Here is a 21,320-nt window from a genome sequence, read left to right on the forward strand (position 1 = left end):
TCCAAATTCTAGGGGAACCCTTAAGGATTATACATGTGAGAACTGGATCCATGTTCTTGAATAAAATAGGATTTTACTTTGTCCTTATGCTCTGAAGACTCTTTACTGCCTAAAGTGCCAATGCCTGGTTATTAAGGGTACTAATATTATTAACTGGATAGTCGTAGCCTCTAAGGTGGTCACTGACTAAAACTGGTTTATCTCAAGTTCTGAGGAAACTACCAGAAGTGGCAGGAGGAAAACAGAGATGCTGCATTGCATGTGGTAGTGACACAGGCCCTGGCAACTTCAGAACCAGGTTTTGGCAGTGCTTTTAAAAGGAAGCAGTAAGAAGTGGAGGAGGAACAGGAAGAAGTAGGTAGACAAAATAATAATAATAATTGTGGCATTTCTTAAGCGATTACTGTACTAAGTGCTGAGAATGATACAAGCAAATCAGGCCAGACAAAGTCCCTGTCCCACACGGAGTTCACAATATTAATCCTCATTTTACAAATCAGGTAACTGAGGCACAGAGAAGTGAAGTGACTTGCCCGAAGTCACACAGCAGATGAAGGAAAGAGCCTTCTGCCTCCCAGGCAAATACTCTATCCAGTAGGCCACAAGGTATGACAGCCGTCACAGCTTTGGCTGCCACAGTTCCCTTTTCCAGGAGCTCCTCCACATCCCTCCCAGTGGTCCCTCTCAGAACTCTTATGCACAGAGCCCTGAAGCAGAGGCAATGCCATCTCTCCTTTTCTTCTTCACTTCCTCCTCCACCATCTGCCCTCTTTCCCCCACTGGCCAATGTGGTTTGGTATCATCTGTAGGGAGTGAGAAGGGGTAACAGTCTACCCACCTCACAAAAAACCTCTGAGCCAGCGTTGGTGTCTTTCAGTTTTTTGAAGATGGCAATACTGATGGCTTATATTCTGTTCAAATGCATTAGCGTGGTTAAAAAAAATCAATGCAGGACCAACTCTCCCTCTTGCACTGTTTCAATAAAAATACAGATCCCTGTTGTACTAATAGGATTGTAGCACCCAATTCTGCTTTTAAGCCTTCCTCTTGCTATCTCATTCTTCAGGAAGCCTTTGTTTAAGGGGAGCCAACCAAGTGGCTATTGCATTGACCTGCCCCATACCAGTAGGTGTTTAAGACTGGGCTTCAGTATGTCTTTGAATAATTGATTCTTCCCTCAGGATTTGCAGGTGGCGCCACCAATCAGCAGCTCATCTCATTCATTCATTCACTCATTCAGTTGTATTTATTGAGGGCTTACTGTGTGCAAAACACTGCACTAAGCACTTGGGAGAGTATAATACAGCAATAAACAGAAACATAATAATGGTGGTATTTGTTAAGCGCCTACTATGTGCCAAGCACTGTTCTAAGTGCTTGGGTGATACAAGGTAATCAGGCTGTCCCATGTGGGGCTCACAGTATTAATCCCCATTTTACAGATGAGGGAACTGAGGCACAGAGAAGTTGTTAGAGAAGCAGTGTGGCTCAGTGGAAAAGAGCGCGGGCTTTGGAGTCAGAGGTCATGGGTTCAAATCCTGGCTCCGCCAATTGTCAGCTGTGTGACTTTGGGTAAGTAACTTAACTTCTCTGTGCCTCAGTTATCTCATCTGTAAAAATGGGGATGAAGACTGTGAGCCCCCTGTGGGACAACCTGATCACCTTGTAACCTCCTCAGCGCTTAGAACAGTGCTTTGCACATAGTAAGCGCTTAATAAATGCCATAAAAATAGTGACTTGCTCAAGGTCATACAGCAGAGAAGTGGCAGAGTCGGGATTAGAACCCATGACCTCTGACTCCCAAGCCCATGCTCTTTCCACTGAGCCATGCTGCTCCTCAATAATAATGGCATTTGTTAAGCTCTTACTATGTGCGAAGCACTGTTCTAAGAGCTGGGGGGGTATAAAGTGATCAGATTGTCCCATATGGGGCTCACAGTCATAATCCCCATTTTACAGATGAGGGAACTGAGGCTCAGAGAAGTTAAGTGACTTGCCCAAGGTCACATAGCAGACATGTGGTGGAGTCGGGATTAGAACCCATGACCTCTGACTCCCAAGTCTGGGCTCTTTCCACTGAGCCATGCTGCCCACAATGAGTGTTTAGGCATCCTGCTCTCATTTGTTTTCCTTACCTGACCATTCAATGAAGCAACACTGCTTTAAACTTAAGTAATGGTGAGCAGACTGCTTTCCATGACTCCAACGCGGGTAATCTAGTCCTGCCAAGTGATGCTGAACACTGCCTAGTGGAAGCCCTGAAGCATTAGAATTTGTAAAGCACTATCTTTCCCTAGACACTGTACTTCAGCCGTTTTACTTTACTGTCACAATATCCCTTCGGTTATGGAGAGGGGGAAACAGAGGATAGAGGTCTTGTTCAAATTCACAGGGCCGGCTAGCAAAAAACCTGTGACTTTTTTTGATGGCATTTGTTAAGTGCTTACTATGTGCAAAGCACTGTTCTAAGCGCTGGGGAGGATACAAGGTGATCAGATTGTCCCATGTGGGGCTCACAGTCTTAATCCCCATTTTACAGATGAGGGAACTGAGGCACAGAGAAGTTAAGTTACTTGCCCAAAGTCACACAGCTGACAAGTGGCAGAGCTGGGATTTGAACCCATGACCTCTGACTCCCAAGCCCAGGCTCTTTCCACTGAGCCACGCTGCTTCTCTAACAGACAAGTGGCAGAGCTGGGATTAGAACCCATGACCTTCTGACTCCCAGGCCTATGCTTTATCCCCTTTGCCACTCTGCTTTGACTTGAGTTCCTGACCCATGACCTTCCCACCAGGCTTGGCTAAAACACTTGCCTCCAACACACGTTCATTGGAGAAACACTGAATAATAGGAGCCTAAGGCAAATCAGAAAAATAACATCCCATAGCAGCTGCACCAGTGTGATTCCTCTAGAATAGGAATAGTGTGAGTAGTCTTCAACATGACTCTTTGAAATACGCTCCCTGCAGTCTTCCATGTGTGGGGGTGGGGGTGGGTTTATAATGGTGAATATGGGGTGACAGATTGTTTCGGGTGTCTACATAATGGCTAACAAACGTTTTGGAAGGAAGCCTTCTTGGAGCATAGCAGGACATACTGATTTGAAATAACATGTTGATTAAATGTTTATTGGGATAAATCTGGTTTTACTATGAAGAAATTACTGCTCATGACCACATTTAACAATGCAATCCTCCCTAAAATGATTGTTCACTGTCAGACACAGGCTCAGAGAGGAAATTCATAATTCCTTTTTATTAAATGACATAATCACATTTCTTTCTCAAAATGTGGATGACTGAATACCTGCATGGGAATGCCTAGTATTTTTGAATGGTATTTGTTAAACACTTCATGTGTGCCAAGCGCTATCCTAAGCACTGGGGTAGACACAGGCTAATCGGATATGATATAATCTGTCTCACATAGGACTCACGGTCTTAACCCCCATTTTACAGATGAGGTAACTGAGGCACAAATAATTTAAGTGACTTGCCCAAGGTCATGCAGCAGCCATGGAGCAGGGCTGGGAACAGAACACAGATCCTCTGACTCCTAGGCCCATGTTCTTTTGGTCATGCTGCTTCACTGTATTGGAACTGTGAGTTCTCTCTAATGATGCTACCTGTTGCCCTGTGGAAAAAAGCTCTTAGAAATCAGAACCAGGAACCTGGAGACTGCTAATCTTTTTCTGTCACTGACCCATATTGTGATTTGGGGCAATCACTAAGCATCTATGTGTCTTGGTTTCCTCATATGTAAAAAGTTGATAAATTAATAATAATAATAATAATGGCATTTATTAACTGCTTACTATGTGCAAAGCACTGTTCTAAGTGCTGGGGAGGTTACAAGATGATCAGGTTGTTCCACGGGGGGCTCACAGTCTTAATCCCTATTTTACAGATGAGGGAACTGGGGCAAAGAGAAGTTAAGTGACTTGCCCAAAGTCACACATTTGACAGTTGATGGAGCCGGCATTTGAACCCATGACCTCTGACCCCAAAGCCCGGGCTCTTTCCACTGAGCCACACTGCTTCCCTACTCTTACTTACTTACTCTTAGCTTGTGAGCTCATTGTGGAACAAGGACTGCCTGATTTTGTTATCTTGTGTGCACCCCAGGAAGTGGAAAGTACATAAGGCACTCATAACAAATACAATAATACTAATTAATAATTACAAACAACTTTCATTTAATTCATATCACTATGCATTGCCAAAAGCTTGCTTTACTCAGGTTGGAATGGGGAAGGGTAAGTCCAATTGGCCTGGATTTAGATCTCTGAATTTTCAGAGCTTGGACAACATTTAAAACAGTTCTCTCCTAGGGGAAAAAAACCCAACAAACTCAACATGCTTTTTTGGCAGTGTCAAGCATTTAGGATGCAACCTTTCCAGTAGACTAAAATCCTGGCATAAGACCTACATAAGAAGTTATTCTGTGGTTTACTGTCAAATTGTTTAAGCAATTTAAATAATGGTCTAAATTGGTGTAAATGGTACAAACACTGACGGCAAGGATGGGCCAACTGAAAAAATGAATATCCAAACCGGAACAGGGATCAGACATGGTACAAATGTGTTTTCCACTGGGGCCTATACCACAAATGGTTTCCGCTTCCTGTGTTTAATAGAAAACATTCCCTTAGATTGATGTATACTTTCGTAATAAATGAGAGATCTTTTTTATCAACATCTTAGATATGAGATCATTTATATATTGGGAGATGTTATGACAAACCACTGGAATATCACGCTCATCTCTCAGGGTCCCTGTATTGAAACTTGGCAGAAACTGCAGATTTCTAATGATATTTCCTCAAATCTGTAATTGAAGAACTTCAGAATTGACTGATCTGGAATAAGAGTCACTCTTGGAGAATGACAGGAAATTATTATGATCTTAAACAAATGCTTGGAGCTGACAGAGGGTGGCTTCTGGTCCTCCTGCTGCAGGATAATTCTGGAGTCACCCTGACAACCACAGCTTGGATAATAATAATAATAATGATGGCATTTATTAAGCACTTCCTATGTGCAAAGCACTATTCTAGGCACTGGGGAGGTTACAAGGTGATCAAGTTGTCCCACGGGGGGCTCACAGTCTTAATCTCCATTTTACAGATGAGGTAACTGAGGCACAGAGAAGGTAAGTGACCTGCCCAAAGTCATACAGCTGACAAATGGCAGAGCTGGGATTTGAACCCATGACCTCTGAGTAATGCTGAGTGTAGCTATCCCTCCCAGAAACAAAGAAAATGACTTGAGGAATGCAATGAAATAGTCAAGAAATGGTATTTATTGAGTGCTTACTGAGTGCAGAACACTGTACTAAGTGCTTGGGAGAGTACTCTATATCATAGTTGGTAGGCACATTCCCTGCCTACAGCTGAATATTAGAACTCGAAGACTGGCATCATCCAAACCATAGACCACCTGGCCACCCTATTAGTTCAAACCTTCTGTTTGTCACTTCCTCAGCAATATAATTACAATATTCCCATTCCTAGGAGGGTTTTTCATCCAAATAAAAATAATTTTGCTTTTCAAAAGCACTGTGCTTGCAATGGCGTATGGCTAGTCTGAGTAGGAAGCTGACCCAGCTGTAATCAAATCTGTTGAATAAACATGAGGCTGCAGGTTGAGAAGCTTGGATGGTGTTCTACTGTGTGTGTGCATGGTAATATTTAAACAATAATATTTTAACACTATGAGCATAATAATGTGGGCTTATCCTAGTACCTCTTAAACCAATAACCTTTGTTCCAAGGATCAGCCATAGAAGATAGAACTTAAAGAAGGCCTTTCAGAGAGAAGTGAAAGACCTCTTGTGAAAATTTGTACTTTGGGTTACATGTTATTTATAAAAAAGATTGATTGAGGCCATTGCAATTCTGGGAAAATCTAAGTGAACTGATATTTTGTTGGCCAATCTGGGCCACATCGGGCAGTGTCTGGCTTTGGCTTCCAGTACAGAATGTTTACAAACAGGAATTGCTTTGAGCTGGGAAGGAGCCTCATAGATAGAAGTAGAGGAGTTTCTATTTCTCAACCTCACTCATTCTAATCAACTGTGGTAAGGATAGGCAGAGTTTTCTTATTTTATTATCATAGAAATAACGACTGAAAGGGGAGGGAAAACCTTATAGTTATGTTTATACATGGCTTGGTAAAAACGTGGGTGAATAAATATCTTTTAACCTGTCTTCAAGACTGATTTAGTGTTTGCTACATACTAACACAAACTAGATTTTATCATCTTACGGTGGGACTTTTTGATTAATTAAAATATTTTCGTTTCACTGAATAACATTCATTTAACTTGGTCACACAGTGCTTTTCAACACTTTTAACTAGGACAAATTAGCAAAAAGTCAATCCTTGAAAAAGAAAAATGAGAACTGCAAATAATTATAGGGATGACATAACTGGATTGCTTAATTTCTGGCAAGCTCATGAAATGCAGTGTGATATTCTGAGGTGATTTTAGAAATTACTGAGTTTTAACACCACAAAAAACCCAATTTATTTAACACAGAAACTCACTCAAATTGTACTGTAGGATTTGGTCCAAAATTTCTGACATTGAGATCATATCCGTATACGTGGGAATGGCTAAAAAATCCAGTGAGTGACATTGCTATAATTGCTATTTCCCATCTTAATGATTCAAAAAAAGTTTCCATTTTAGATTGACAGCCAGGACCCAAGTTGAGCTCACACAGGGCTGGGCGGGCCCAGTACCTTTCCAATTTGAAGATACCCACCAGTCATCCTACCTTTCAACCTACCTCAGCTATAGGCCATGGACAACTATCTATAGTTTAAAAGTTTTCAAATTCAGAGAAGGGTATAGAACCATGGAGAGATTCACCTCTTCAGGAAATTTGACTTAATTTCCTGTTTTTTTGACTTTGCCCTGGGAAATAACTCTAATATCTGCACCTCTGTAGCAGATTTGAAAGGGTGAGATAGCAGGTTTAAGAGACTCCAGATGCTTTCATTTATTACCAGACTGTCAAGGCCTGCAACTTGCAAGAGTCTCTGCCCCGCTTCCATGCCACCAAGGCTTCCTATCAGTTTCTCCTCCAGCTATGGAAGGCTGAGTTATCAACAGCAGTCTGATGCTTCCTAAATGTTTACAAGGTCAGGATGGTTGTGGCTGTGCGTAAAGCTGTGACTTGTGATGAGGAACCTGAAACTCCGCTGCTCAATCCACAGTACATTATTACTGTATTTCTCAAGTCCTTATTTTTATTTTGTCTTTGTATTACTGTATCATTTTTCCTTATTCTTATATTGTGAATCCCTTGGGACCAAGGGGCCATATCTAATTCTCAATTAATCGGTAGTATTTATTGAGCATTCCCTCTAGACTCTAAGTTCCTTTCAGGCAGGGAACATGTATACTAATGCTGTTACACTGTACTCTTCTGAGTGCTTAATTCATTCATTCATTCAATTGTATTTATTGAGCGCTTACTGTGTACAGAGCACTGTACTAAGCGCTTGGGAAGTACAAGTTGGCAACATATAGAGATGATCCCTACCCAACAACGGGCTCACAATCTCAAAGGAGGAGAGTGGTATGCCCACAGAAAGCACTCAATAAATATGATTGTTGGTTGATTGATTGATCCACTGCCTGGATTACCTTTCTACACAGGTGTTCAGGGCATGTCACCCCGCTCCTCAAAAACTTCTAGTGGTTGCCTATCAACCTCCATATCAAACAAAAACTCCTCTCTATTGACTTAAAGCTCTTCATCACCTTGTGCCTTCTTACCTCACCTCCCTTACTTCTTCTATATCCCAGCCCTCACACTCTGCTCCTCTGGTGCTAACCTTTCTCACTGTGCCTCGATCTCGCTGTCTCGCCACTGACTCTTGGCCCACATCTTACCTCTGGCCTGGAGTGCCCTCTCTCCTTAAATCCACCAAACAATCACTCTTCCCCCCTTCAAAGCCCTGTTGAAGGCCCACCTCCTCCAAGAGGCCTTCCCAGACTAAACCCCCACTCCTCAGCTCCCCCTCCCTTCTGTGTCACCTTGACTAGTCCCTTTGCTCTCCCCCTGCCCCAAAGCCCTTATGTATACATGAACAGAGCTATAATTCTATTTATTTATATTGATGCCTGTTTACTTGTTTTGATGTCTGTCTCCCCCACTCTAGAATGTAAGCGCTTAGTACAGTGCTCTGCACACAGTAAGTGCTCAATAAATACAGTTGAAAGATGATTGATTGAATGATTGAGCACGTACTATGTTCAGAATACTGTGCTAAACGTTTGGAATATTATGACACAATTAGTAGAGGTGAGCCATGTGGTCCATGAGCTTACAAACTATTGGAGGAAACAGACACTAAAACTAATTACTAATAGGAGCTGAATTGTGACTCTAACCATCAAATCTGTTTCTCTGGATTGAAAATGATCTGGGATCAAAGAGGTTATTGCTCATGATTCCTTCCTTGTGTAGCTACACACTGAACTTTCCAGAATTGGGGGTGGGAGGGGAGCAGTAAGAAGTAAAGTGTACAGGAAATAACAAAAATATAGACAAAAGAGTAGAGCGAGTGAGCCTTAAAAGAATCAGAAGCACCATTACAAGTCTGATACATACTGATGATCATGGTCAGTTTCAGACATTTGGCCACCAGGAGATGGTGGGGGGGGTGGGGGGGGGGCTAAATCCTGAACCCTCTCCTGTTCCGTATGATGTCATAATGCTGCACTTTATGGGAACACAGCATTCTCAATAGCACCATTATGCCACTCTGTGGGTGGATGCAATGAGAAATAATGTTTATGTAACTTCATTTGAACCCCTAAACCTAGAGCATTTTTATGGGGAGAACTCCTTACTTGCGGCAATATTTTCTGACTCAAAAAATCACTTCTGTGCCACAATCCCATTACCCACACACCACTATCCTGTCCCCTCCCACAGGGCCTCCCCACTGACTTCTCCACCAAATCCATCCCCTTCTGCCCTGGCACCCACACCAATCTGCCCCGCCAAGCCAGGGAGATGCTCCTTTTGATGTTCTGTCCACAGACTGCTGCTTCATACATGTGCCGTCTGAAGCCTGCCCTGTTGGTGAAGCTTGCACTAGGACCCCTACACCCCTCCTTTGAGGATTCAGCCATAGTTTATAAAATATGCCTCCCTTGTCTTCCCCCCTTATTTTTCTCAGCCTAGTCTAGCCGTCAGAGCTGAACTCACCCAGAAGCCCCAGAACAAAAATTGTTTCCACATGGGAAGCTATGCAAAATCTCCCCAATGGTGTTTCCATCACTTACAATGTCATCACAAGGATCTCCTAGATTCCCAACTTCCACATGATAGAGCAGACTATAGCATTTCCTGGAACAAAACTCTAGGGCATTTCCATTTTTTGGCTTGAGGAATAGGCACTGTTTTGTTTTTCCCTGAAATGGAGTGCTACCTTGGGAAGATGAAAATTATGTGGGATTGCTTGCTTGGTTGTTCCTTTTCCTAAGAATGCTTTATTAATTTGCCCCATTGCCTTGGTAACCATTTCATTATCAGTGTTCGTGTTTTTAATAGAAAGGTGTGGGCATATGTGTCTGCTGTGGTGCTTCAAGTTGTCACTCAATATTTGATACAGATTTTTAATGCATGTGGCAGATTAGTCAAATGCACCTTGGAAATCTCAGAAGCTTTTTTCAGGAGTTCCAGATCCACAACACTCAGGTGATAGGTGTGACAGAGATGAAAGAGGGAAGTTTGACTTTGGAAGATCCACAAATGGCTTGAGAACCAGTTTTCTTCTCCCTGGCATGTGGCTTTTGGCTCAAATAGGTGGCACAACTATGTTTAAATAATCATCCTCAAATAATTCCTGTGGAGTTCCTGTATTGCTCCTGAATTTCTTAGTCATTTTGCATTTCCAAAGCTGAAAACATCAATTTGAGACTTATGTTCCTGTAATATAGTGTATTACATAAAGCAGATGGCATATAAAACATTCACAGAGGAACTGTACTACAGTGTTAAACATAAAACCTCCTTTTTTTAGTGGCTGAAGAAAGAAAAATAAATTTTTTTTCACTGTATCTACTTCCTTTTAAAAGACATTTGGCTCAGTCTTTTGTGTTACATTTTTCTATGAAATGTTATTAAAACATATTTACAAGTCAAATAAGTAAAACATAGACTCAAAACAAATTGGAAGCATAGTCAAAAGAAAAATTGGATGGTTCTAATTCCATAGAACCCCTAAAATATTTTCTAATTAATTCAAAAGGCCTACATCCATACATCCAAGCTGTCCAAAAATGGATTAACTTTATTTCCTCAAGCTATAGCTTCTCATAACTTAACAGTTCTTCAACATGCAAATTATGCATCCTGAATGTGGGGTTCTAAAACAAAAGTCAAAAGCATAGAGCAACACTATATTAGCCTTTTATTGGAATTTGCTAAGAAAACACTAGCTGTTTCAGCCATTCATCACTGATTATTTTTAAAAAGAAAGTTACTGCTAAAAGGAAAGCTACTCTATGTGATGTGGTCATAATTTATAACCACCAACAGTCCGTGTTTTTAAGCTAAGACTATACCTCACCTTCACATATCATTTACATACACTGATTGCTTCCACATGTCTGGCAAAAGGTAGAATAGTTTGAATGCATTGTAATCAGGGTAAAGCCACAATGAAATAAAATGCAGTCTCTGTCAGAAATATCCCAGACATTCATTCCTGCTGGTAGGGGAAAGTGTTTTCCAAAAAGCATTTCTTCTCCCAGAAATGTTATTTAAAGGCCTGGGGTGCTTAGTGTCACCTTCCTGTATAATGACATCTCGATTTCTCAGTCTGGTTTCCAAGTGTCTTCTATAAAACAAAAGCTCCTTTAAGTTGCTCTCAACCTGTTCTTCATTCTGTTTACAAGCTACAGACTCCAAGTTTATTTTCTTGAATGACCAAATATCCTTGAAAGACTCTTCTCTTTCCTGCAAAATGGCTATTTGCAACTGCAGGTGGTTCATTGAATCTGACAGAAGGACCCAGACATTACATGCAGAATGCTTATTTTAGGCTCTGGGACATATTAAACAGGACTATCATGTTAATTCCTATGTGGCTTCAACGTTTCTCAAGTTGTCATGAAAGATGATGTGCCTTTATGGGCTAATTCATAACAAAATAATATTCAGTGCAACCATTACATCACTGGAGAGGATATGCTGTAAGTTCAGAAGCAAATAAAATCAGTCATTTCCTGGGTTATTTCACTGACTATTATAGGACTGCCTCCAGTGCATGTGGAAGACATGAATTGGAACTTATAGTCTATGAGATGTGGCCAAGTCTTTTCTTAAGAAACAGGTGCTTCCTCACTCAAGTCTGGTGCTCAGTAAGATTTTGGAACCAGGGGACCTAAGGAATTCCAGGTCTGTTTTTATCTCCCTGGTAATCCCCATCATTAGGCTTATCCGTACACCCAGGCAAGCCCTATTAAACCTATCTTTAAAGCTCAGGCACACAATACGTCAAAAAGGAAATTGTGTTCATCTAGACTATGTGTTCTTTCCAATGGTTTCCTTGAATTTAGGCTTTTAAAAGTACTCAAGACATTTCCTTTTATTTATTGAATACTTCTTACGGTGACTTGTATCTTTAGAAGGGGCCTAGCAACTTTGGGGTGTTTGAAAGCTTGTGATGTTATTGAAAATATTGTTGATTTTTATTATCATAGTCTATGTAATTGGCACGGGTTTGAAAGTCATAAAGGAAACCCAATAGGGAAAGAGTGATTTTGTCTCCATTTAACTTTTAATCTTCCATCTGAGACCAGAAGCAAAGGAAGAAAATGGCAGAGCAGGGACTATATCTCATGCTTCTGCTGGACTCTTCCAGGTGCCTCATATTACTGCACTGCATCCTGTGGGCACTAATATACTGCACTACATCCTCTGGGCACTCAATAACTACCATTATCAATAATAACAATAATAGTCAGAATATTTAAGTGCTTACTAGGAGTCAAGCACTGGGGTAGATAGAAGTTAACCAGGTCAGACACAGTGCCTGTTCTATATGGGGCTCAGAATTTAAAGAGAAAGTGTTGACAGGTATTGAATCCCCATTTTACAAATGGAAAAGTTGAGGCACAGAGCAGCTAAGTGATTTGCTCAAGGCCAGATGACAGGTAACAGGTAAAGATGGGTTCTCTGACTCCCAGGCCATACTCATTTCACTAGGCCATACTGTTTTTCTACACTGTACCCTAAATACCACTACTGTAAGGGAGATAGCAGCAGAAGACCAATCAGCCTGATATACAGCAATCAGAAATCAGTTGTCTGTCTTGGAGCAAAGGTTTTAGGAAGATCGGGTCACTAAAGGGGAAAAACCAAAACAGGGTCAGAACTGTGGTATACAAATGAAAGAGTCTAGCAAAGGGCACAATCTCATGTGTTGCTCTACTCAGCCACCCACCCACACCCTCCCAATCAGCCTCTGCAGCAACATCCTCAAACTCTAAGAACAGCTAGTGTGAATGGAAGGTGGGTGAGTTCACCAAAATCATCATTAATCCCTTTCAGAGAGACCAAAAAAATCCACTTGAATAGATTTTAAGCAGCAACCACCTGGTGATAAATTGATAATTCAGAGGTTTGGGCCTAAATATATCACCGCTGCATATTGATGCACTCTCCAAAAATATAAAAAATTGATTTCTATAAAAATAATAACTCTACAAGAGGTCACTTGGTTTTACTTCACATTTTTTTCAGTTTCTAAATGCTACACCTGTTCATAGATTATACCTGTATATATGTTAAATTGAAAAGTTCTGATTCTTTTAAAGTCCTCTTACTAAACTCTTGTCTAGTCCCCTGAATGAAATATATACTAGTTGCAGTTTAAAACAATGTATACCTGAGGGCAATTCAAAAAGGCATTGCCTATGAATTTAACAAAACAAAATTTGCTGAAAAAATACATGCCAATTTTAGCTGACACTGTGCTTTTGGAGGGGAACTGAAATGCTTTTCTCTATCAGTATAAATACAGACAGCACAATATTTTTAATATGTATTAAAGAATGGGGTATAGTTCTTAATGCAGGATTGTGAAGTTAGAGAAATATTACTCTATTCCAACCTGTGAACTAATGTGTTGTGTAAATCATTTAAACCAGTCTCTCTACTTGCATTTTTCCATTACTATTTCACATTTTTATGTAGCACATTAGATTTTCATAAAGTGCCTCACAATAATCAATCATTTTACTCCCTGTAACAGCTCCGTAGAAGAAGAGAAGCAGGGTGGGCTAGTGGAAAGAACTCAGGTTTGGGAGTGAGAAGACCTGGGTTCCAATTTCAGCTCTGTCAATTGTTTGCTGTGGAACCTTGGGCGAGTCACATAACATCTGTATCTCAGGGGCATTTGATATCTGTTCTCCTCCTACTTAGACCATGAGGCTCATCTGGGGCAAGGACAATGTGATTAACCCTGGTGCTTAGAACAGTGATTACCACATAGTAAGTACTTGATAAATGCTATTATTAATCAACAAATTGATTAAGTCAGTATTGAAGTAAACATATACCCTCAAAAAGGCAGGAATTCCCTCTCAAGCAAGAAGAAGAGTAAAATGACTATCTAACCACTTTTCAGTGAGATTCCTTGAAAACAAAACCATGCACTTCTCTTTTCAAATATAATACATTCTGGACTTTATTGTCTTCCCTACATGGTAGATTTGGAATCATTCATATTAAGAATCTTGCCATACTTGTTCTACAAAGCAAAGCAGAATTACCTATTAGTTCTGGGGATATGGTAATAACTAGTATTTGTTAAAGGCTTTTCTTTTCCAAAGAGCTGTCACATCATACATCAAATTTTATCCTCATAACATCCCTATGAGATAGGGAAGAGAAGGTACTATTATCTTTGTTTTACCAGATGAGAACTCTAAAGTCCAGAGAGTTTAAGCTACTAGCTTGAAGTCACACAGCAGGCCACGGGCAGAGCTTGGAATAGAACACTGGTCTCCCATGCTTTTTCCACTACACAGTCTATTTAGAAGTTTGATCTTTTTGATAGGATGGCAGGGTGATTTTCATAGTACTAAATTTACATTTCAGTAAATTCTGGAGTAATCTTTTTAGAAAAAAATGCAGGAGGGTTTTTCCAAGAACCATCAGAGGTCAGTTATATTTTGCAGCTGTACTGTGGTAAATTATGGAAAAGGTCCAGTAAAATCAGGAGGAAATCCAATGGGGTGAGTGCACAATATAGCTTATAGGGAAGGAAAACAAACAACACAAATGCAAGATGACACAACAGACATAAAAACAACAGAAAAACACCAGGAGGTCACAGTAGACCACAAACCGAATATGAATCAACAGTGTATCAGATTTATAAGGAAGACAAGGACCAGCTGTCCTCTATGTCCTTAGAGGAAATGGGTTTAAATTACCTCAGGAGAGTTTTTTTCAGACAAAAAGAAGAGCTTCTTGGCCCTGAATATGATTTAATTCAAAAGTAGGCTACTGAGGAAAATTGTCAAGACTCAATCCCTTGAGGTCTTATAAAGAAGAACAGAGAACCATCTGTCCTGTTTGCTTTAGTGATTCACTTGCCCACAGGCTAACGGATCATCATCTTCATCAACAGTACTTAATAGTGCCTATGAACCAGATCAATTTCCAGCACTAGTACTCTATGTTTTGGCTTTCAAAGCTTTACTTTCCTCAAAAGAGTTCCTAACATGATTGTAGGCCCACATATAAAAGATCAGAGAAGATATTGGTCATGCCAAATAAAATGACATAAGCTGGCCAATAGTTTTAGAATCCAAACCAAACAAATACTAAGGAATGGAAAAAAAATTAATTGCATTGGCATTTGGAGATGAAAATATTAATTATAAATCCCACAGTTTTCTAAAACCTTCCTGTATGTAATACTTTTTTCCTTACTACTCAAAGAAGAAGCTACTGATGGTCAAATTCACATACAAGTGACTGAAAGGGTGAATGAGGAGCCCTAATTGTATGTATCCACCCCAGAACTTAGTAGAGTGTCTGGCGCATAGTAAGCGCTTAACAAATACCATCACTATGTACACTAAAGATGGAGATTTCATAAAAGACAGGGCTTCATTTTCAAAGGCTTCTTTGATAGCTTTGATTGGAAATGTCAGAAAGGAATACAAAATGAAGGTCTATCTATGTCATTCAGGTGACATACTATTTACATATATGGTATGTACTCATATGTGTATATGTGTCATGCAATCTGATTCAATGAAGTATTTTGTACAGTAGGTTCCATTACAAAAAGATAACTCAATCCTCTTGATTACTAATATGATATAAAATGAGCATTTTTCATAAAATGACTGAAACCACAGCAGCCGGTGGCTGTCACCAGATTTCGAAGTTTTCTTAAAACAGAGAAAACAGCTTTAGCAATGATACAGTGCCCAACAGTATTTATGGTGATGGATTAGAAATTATGAAATACTCAGACACATATAATATGCCCACAGAGACGATTTTCAAAAAGTACTTTCAAACAAAATATGGGCTTTTGTGGAAACAAATTTCAGAACTTCCCTCCACAAGGCTCTCATAAATTTCTGATACATAATTCCTCCCAAATTCTTCGCTCTGAGTTGGGAACATCTGATACTTGAGAGAATGGGTTCTTCTAATCTTCTTACCATGGGTGTAGTGGTGCAAAAACCTAATAGGAAAATAGAAGTATATATGGTTTGTTCTTAATGTAAGAATAGTATAACCACAAAATCAGTTGGAATGACCCTGCTATAGTTCCCTAGGTTTTAATTTCAGGCAGCAGAAAATTTATTGTTTCCATGGAGGGCTTCTATGACTGTTTCTTTCTCCTGCAGACATGTATATTGCCCTTGTTTGTCACTCTTTGATCTATAGGGTGAGACTTACTTAGGGGGCCTAAGACAAAAGTCATTTAGGCAGGTATCTAAAGCTCTTGGGTTGGCATCAGTGTGTTCCTGTTTACCATTAATTGGACTCAACATCTCAATCCTATATCCATCTTTAGATCAACATGCAACCACTTTTTGTCCACCACTTATTAATAATAATAATAATAAACATTATTATTATGGTATTTGCTAAGTGCTTACTATGTGGCAGGCACCGTATTAAGCAGTGGGGTGGATATAAGCAAATCACGTTGCCCACAGTCCCTGTCCCACCTAGGGCTCACAGTCTCAATTCCCATTTTACAGCTGAGATAACTGAGGCCCAGAGAAGTGAAGTGACTTGCTCAAGGTCACACAGCAGACAAGTGGAAGAGCTAGAATTAGAACCCTGGACCTTCTATCTCCCAGGCCAATACTCTATCTACTAAGCCATGCTGCTTGGGAAAGGTCAAAGGAGGATAGTGATTCGAAGTTGGTTCAGCTGATTGAAGCATTGTTACTCAAAAGTCTAATCCTCAAAATACAAGAAGGTTTAGAACTCAAAAGGCTTTATCCTATAACCTCAAATTGGAAAGCAGTTCCTGACTCAGATTACAAGGATTTAACTTCACCTGGATAATCTGGGCCCTGTCTCAGGTACAGATCTTATTTGATTTCAAATTGAAATTCTGTGAAGTATACGTTACAGCTGTTTCAAGGATTATTTGAAAATATCTGAGTATCTGATAAATGTTGATGAAACTCGAAATTCATTTCAAAGCTTTAACTGATATCCTGGGGAAAGAAAGCTCAACCCTCAGAAGGAAGACTCTTTAATAACTAATGTTGGGATTCAAAATGACAAGGAAAATTAGTGAATGTGGCAAAATTGAAGATATAGGTACTGATGAAATCAAGATACACATTTACCAAAACTAGGAATATCAAGAAATGGAATAATGGCAGTGTATTCTTAATTGATGCATTTATTAAATGGCAAATAGAGGGAAAGATCCCTGAGGTCAAGAACTGTGTCTTCTAATATTATTGTGTTCTGTCAAATAACTAATACAGTGTTCTACATGTATTAGCAGATGCTCAAAAATCACTGATGATGATCATTTTTGAAGACTATAGCTCCCAAACCCTAGGAGAAGCAGATGAAATTGTGGATAGAGCACGGCCCTGGGAGTCAGATGGATGAGGGTTCTAAACCCAGCTCCACCACTTGTCTGCTATGTAACCTTGAGCAAATTACTTCAGTTCTCCCTGCCCAAGTCACCTCAACCGTAAAATGGGGATTAAGACTATGAGCCCCATCTGAGACATGTACTATGTCCAACTTTATTACCTTGTATCTACCCCAGAGCTTAGAACAATGCCTGGCACATAGTAAGCCCTTAACAAATACCATTAAAAAAATCCACTATATCTTGTGCAGTTAGGCTGATTCACAAGCCAAACATCTGACCAAGTTGGAAATCTTAGGGTAACTTCTGTAATCATATAAAAGAACTTCTTATCACATTTCTGTTACTTATTAGGAGAGGCATTTTAAAATGCAAATTTGGGGATGTATTAAGCATTATCAACAATAATATAACTGAGTGCAAAGCTCTGCATGTGGCATTTGAGAGCATACCAAGGTCATGGACCCTATCCTTGGAGAATTTGAAAGCCTTGAGCATCTTGTTTTTTTCCAAAATACTTTTCAAGAAAAATAAAAAAATACATGCTATCTTCACATCATTCACATGAGGTCAAGAGAGAAAGGTATCATTGCTCACAGTAACAGATGAAGAAATGCAGGCCCAAGGAATTTAAGTGACTCAGCTTGCCCAAGGTACACAGCAGATCAGTAGCTAAACTGGCAATAGGACCTTGATCACTTAGCATTCCAGTGACAGAGCTGGGGCTAGGTCTCTTGATGCCAAGATCCATCCTCTTTCTAATAGATCATGCACAGTATGTTTACATACATTAGACAGAATAGTATTGCTAAATACTAAATACTCCCCCAAGTGACTAAAGTACAGTGCTCTGAACCAAACAAGCACACAATAAATACCACTGGATAAATGAATAAATGAATGAAGTATACATTTACTACAGAGTCCTACCAATTACCCATGTTTGCATTACTGATTATTCATTCATTGGACCATTCCATAACTATCCTTCAGATACCACAGGGCTTATCCCAGTGTTCAGTCAATCCCAGCTCCCCAGCCAGAATTATTGCCAAGAGGTATTATTTACTATACTGCCACATCACTGGCCTTAGTTTTTACTGTACCCTTTCAATCAATCAATCAATCAATCGTATTTATTGAGCGCTTACTATGTGCAGAGCACTGTACTAAGCGCTTGGGAAGTACAAATTGGCATCACATAGAGACAGTCCCTACCCAACAGTGGGCTCACAGTCTAAAAGGGGGAGACAGAGAACAGAACCAAACATACCAACAAAATAAAATAAGTAGGATAGAAATGTACAAGTAAAATAAATAAATAAATAAATAAATAGAGTAATAAATATGTACAACCATATATACATATATACAGGTGCTGTGGGGAAGGGAAGGAGGTAAGACGGGGGGATGGAGAGGGGGACGAGGGGAGAGGAAAGAAGGGGCTCAGTCTGGGAAGGCCTCCTGGAGGAGGTGAGCTCTCAGCAGGGCCTTGAAGGGAGGAAGAGAGCTAGCTTGGCGGATGGGCAGAGGGAGGGCATTCCAGGCCCGGGGGATGACGTGGGCCGGGGGTCGATGGCGGGACAGGCGAGAGCGAGGTACAGTGAGGAGATTAGTGGTGGAGGAGCGGAGGGTGCGGGCTGGGCAGTAGAAGGAGAGAAGGGAGGTGAGGTAGGAGGGGGCGAGGTGATGGAGAGCCTTGAAGCCCAGGGTGAGGAGTTTCTGCTTGATGCGCAGATTGATCGGTAGCCATTGGAGGTTTTTGAGGAGGGGAGTAATATGTCCAGAGCGTTTCTGGACAAAGATAATCCGGGCAGCAGCATGAAGTATGGATTGAAGTGGAGAGAGACACGAGGATGGGAGATCAGAGAGAAGGCTAGTGCAGTAGTCCAGACGGGATAGGATGAGAGCTTGAATGAGCAGGGTAGCAGTTTGGATGGAGAGGAAAGGGCGGATCTTGGCAATGTTGCGGAGCTGAGACCGGCAGGTTTTGGTGACGGCTTGGATGTGAGGGGTGAATGAGAGAGCGGAGTCGAGGATGACACCGAGGTTGCGGGCTTGTGAGACGGGAAGGATGGTAGTGCCGTCAACAGAGATGGGAAAGTTAGGGAGAGGACAAGGTTTGGGAGGGAAGACAAGGAGCTCAGTCTTCGACATGTTGAGCTTTAGGTGGCGGGCGGACATCCAGATGGAGATGTCCTGAAGGCAGGAGGAGATGCGAGCCTGGAGGGAGGGGGAGAGAGCAGGGGCAGAGATGTAGATCTGGGTGTCATCAGCGTAGAGATGATAGTTGAAGCCGTGGGAGCGAATGAGGTCACCAAGGGAGTGAGTGTAGATTGAGAACAGAAGGGGACCAAGCACTGAACCTTGGGGAACCCCCACAGTAAGAGGATGGGAGGGGGAGGAGGAGCCTGCAAAAGAGACTGAGAAAGAACGACCGGAGAGATAAGAGGAGAACCAGGAGAGGACGGAGTCAGTGAAGCCAAGGTCAGATAACGTGTTGAGGAGAAGGGGGTGGTCCACAGTGTCAAAGGCAGCTGAGAGGTCGAGGAGGATTAGGACAGAGTATGAGCCGTTGGATTTGGCAAGCAGGAGGTCATTGGTGACCTTTGAGAGCGCAGTTTCCGTGGAATGAAGGGGACGGAAGCCAGACTGGAGGGGGTCGAGGAGAGAGTTGTTGTTGAGGAATTCTAGGCAGCGCGTGTAGACACTTTCAGGCACTTGACATACCATCATGAGCTGATTTAGGCAATATGGATTTGGGAGAGGAAGAAGATGAAGAAGGTGGTTGCAAGGGTCACTGATGTTTTGAAACACAATAATAGAATTAACCAAACTGGATAAACAATCCTATAAGTGTAAGATGAAATGTGTTGGTTAGGCCAGAGAAAAGAAAGTTACTTCAAGTATATGAAGTAGTATTAGAGTATTTTTGGAAAGGATGATCTCTAACTCTACAAGTCTATTATTCCATGACTTTCTCTCTCCCATCTGGATGGCAATGTTTCCATAAAAGGCACTGAGGAAAGAGAATGGGAAATATTTCTTTCACCAGAACCAAAGTTTCCTTTCCTCCCTCCACTCCCCGAAATGGCATCTGATGGATCCTGGGGATGGATGCTTGTTAGAAAAATGTGCAAGAACAGGAGGAGGGAGCAAGGTGAGAAGAAAAGGAAATGCATACTTCCTTTTAACTTTATGAGACCTGACTGGTCATTTCTATATTTTCAGGACAACAAGTCTCAACAGGGATGGATGGCCACTGACAGACCTCACAGATACCAAATCCCATGAAACAGGCAGTGTAATGTGATGATGTCATAAAACTGCTATTTTGCAGGTCTGCCTGATTTGACAAGAATAAACACAAAATTAGAACATCTCTATGCAGGCCTCTGACTCCCCATGCCCCCTCCCGCAATTGCTCCAGAGCTATACAATCTCACCAGAGATTCTTATAAAGTCTAGTGTCATTTCTGGGTCTGACCCTCAGACCTCAGAGGCAGGAGTCGTGGCTGAGGCAGATTCACTGAGAAAATTAAGAAAACAGACAAACATGTCCACTTCCAAATCGGTACCAGACATGGGACAGACCAACTGAAAAACAGATTGCCCGTTAGAAATCCTGATAAATGGTCACCTTAACCTTAACTGATTTAAGGATGAACAGTGTAAATACTACTGGCCTTTGAAACTCAATGTATTGACAAATATCTAGCCGCTTCCTTTCCTTGCTTCACCCTAAAAGTACTCACTTATGCAAAAAATATCTCCTCAAAATTAGATGAGAATTCTTAAAAAATTTTCCTGGCACCATCTCTGAAACATCACTTATAGAATTGAGAAACACGCTTGAATTAATAAAAAGATATCACTTGTATGCTAAATCAATCAATCAATCAATCAATCGTATTTATTGAGCACTTACTGTGTGCAGAGCACTGTACTAAGCGCTTGGGAAGTACAAGTTGGCAACATATAGAGACAAAATATTCAGTGGTTTAAGAATATCTCAAATACTCACCATAATCATTATTTTATTCAATCATTCATTCAATCACATTTATTGAGCACTTACTGTGTGCACAGCACTGTACTAAGTGCTTGGGAAGTACAAGTTGGCAACATATAGAGATGGTCCCTACCCAACATCGGGCTCACAGTCTAGAAGACAGACTCATTTTATCTAA

At 40.9% G+C, this 21,320-nt stretch overlaps 1 protein-coding gene and 1 long non-coding RNA gene across 2 annotated transcripts in view; one reads left to right on the plus strand and one right to left on the minus strand.

Annotated features, from left to right (window-relative positions):
• SEMA3A (semaphorin 3A) overlaps positions 1-21,320 on the minus strand; it is a 204,222-nt gene that overhangs the window by 175,623 nt on the left and 7,279 nt on the right. The window lies entirely within an intron of this gene.
• On the plus strand, positions 13,443-20,512 carry LOC119921022. Its single transcript, XR_005448453.1, has 2 exons — positions 13,443-13,523; positions 20,362-20,512. It is a non-coding gene; the product is annotated as an uncharacterized LOC119921022 (long non-coding RNA).

This window comes from Tachyglossus aculeatus (genome assembly GCF_015852505.1).
Source record: "Tachyglossus aculeatus isolate mTacAcu1 chromosome 12 unlocalized genomic scaffold, mTacAcu1.pri SUPER_6_unloc_1, whole genome shotgun sequence".
NCBI lineage: Eukaryota > Metazoa > Chordata > Mammalia > Monotremata > Tachyglossidae > Tachyglossus > Tachyglossus aculeatus.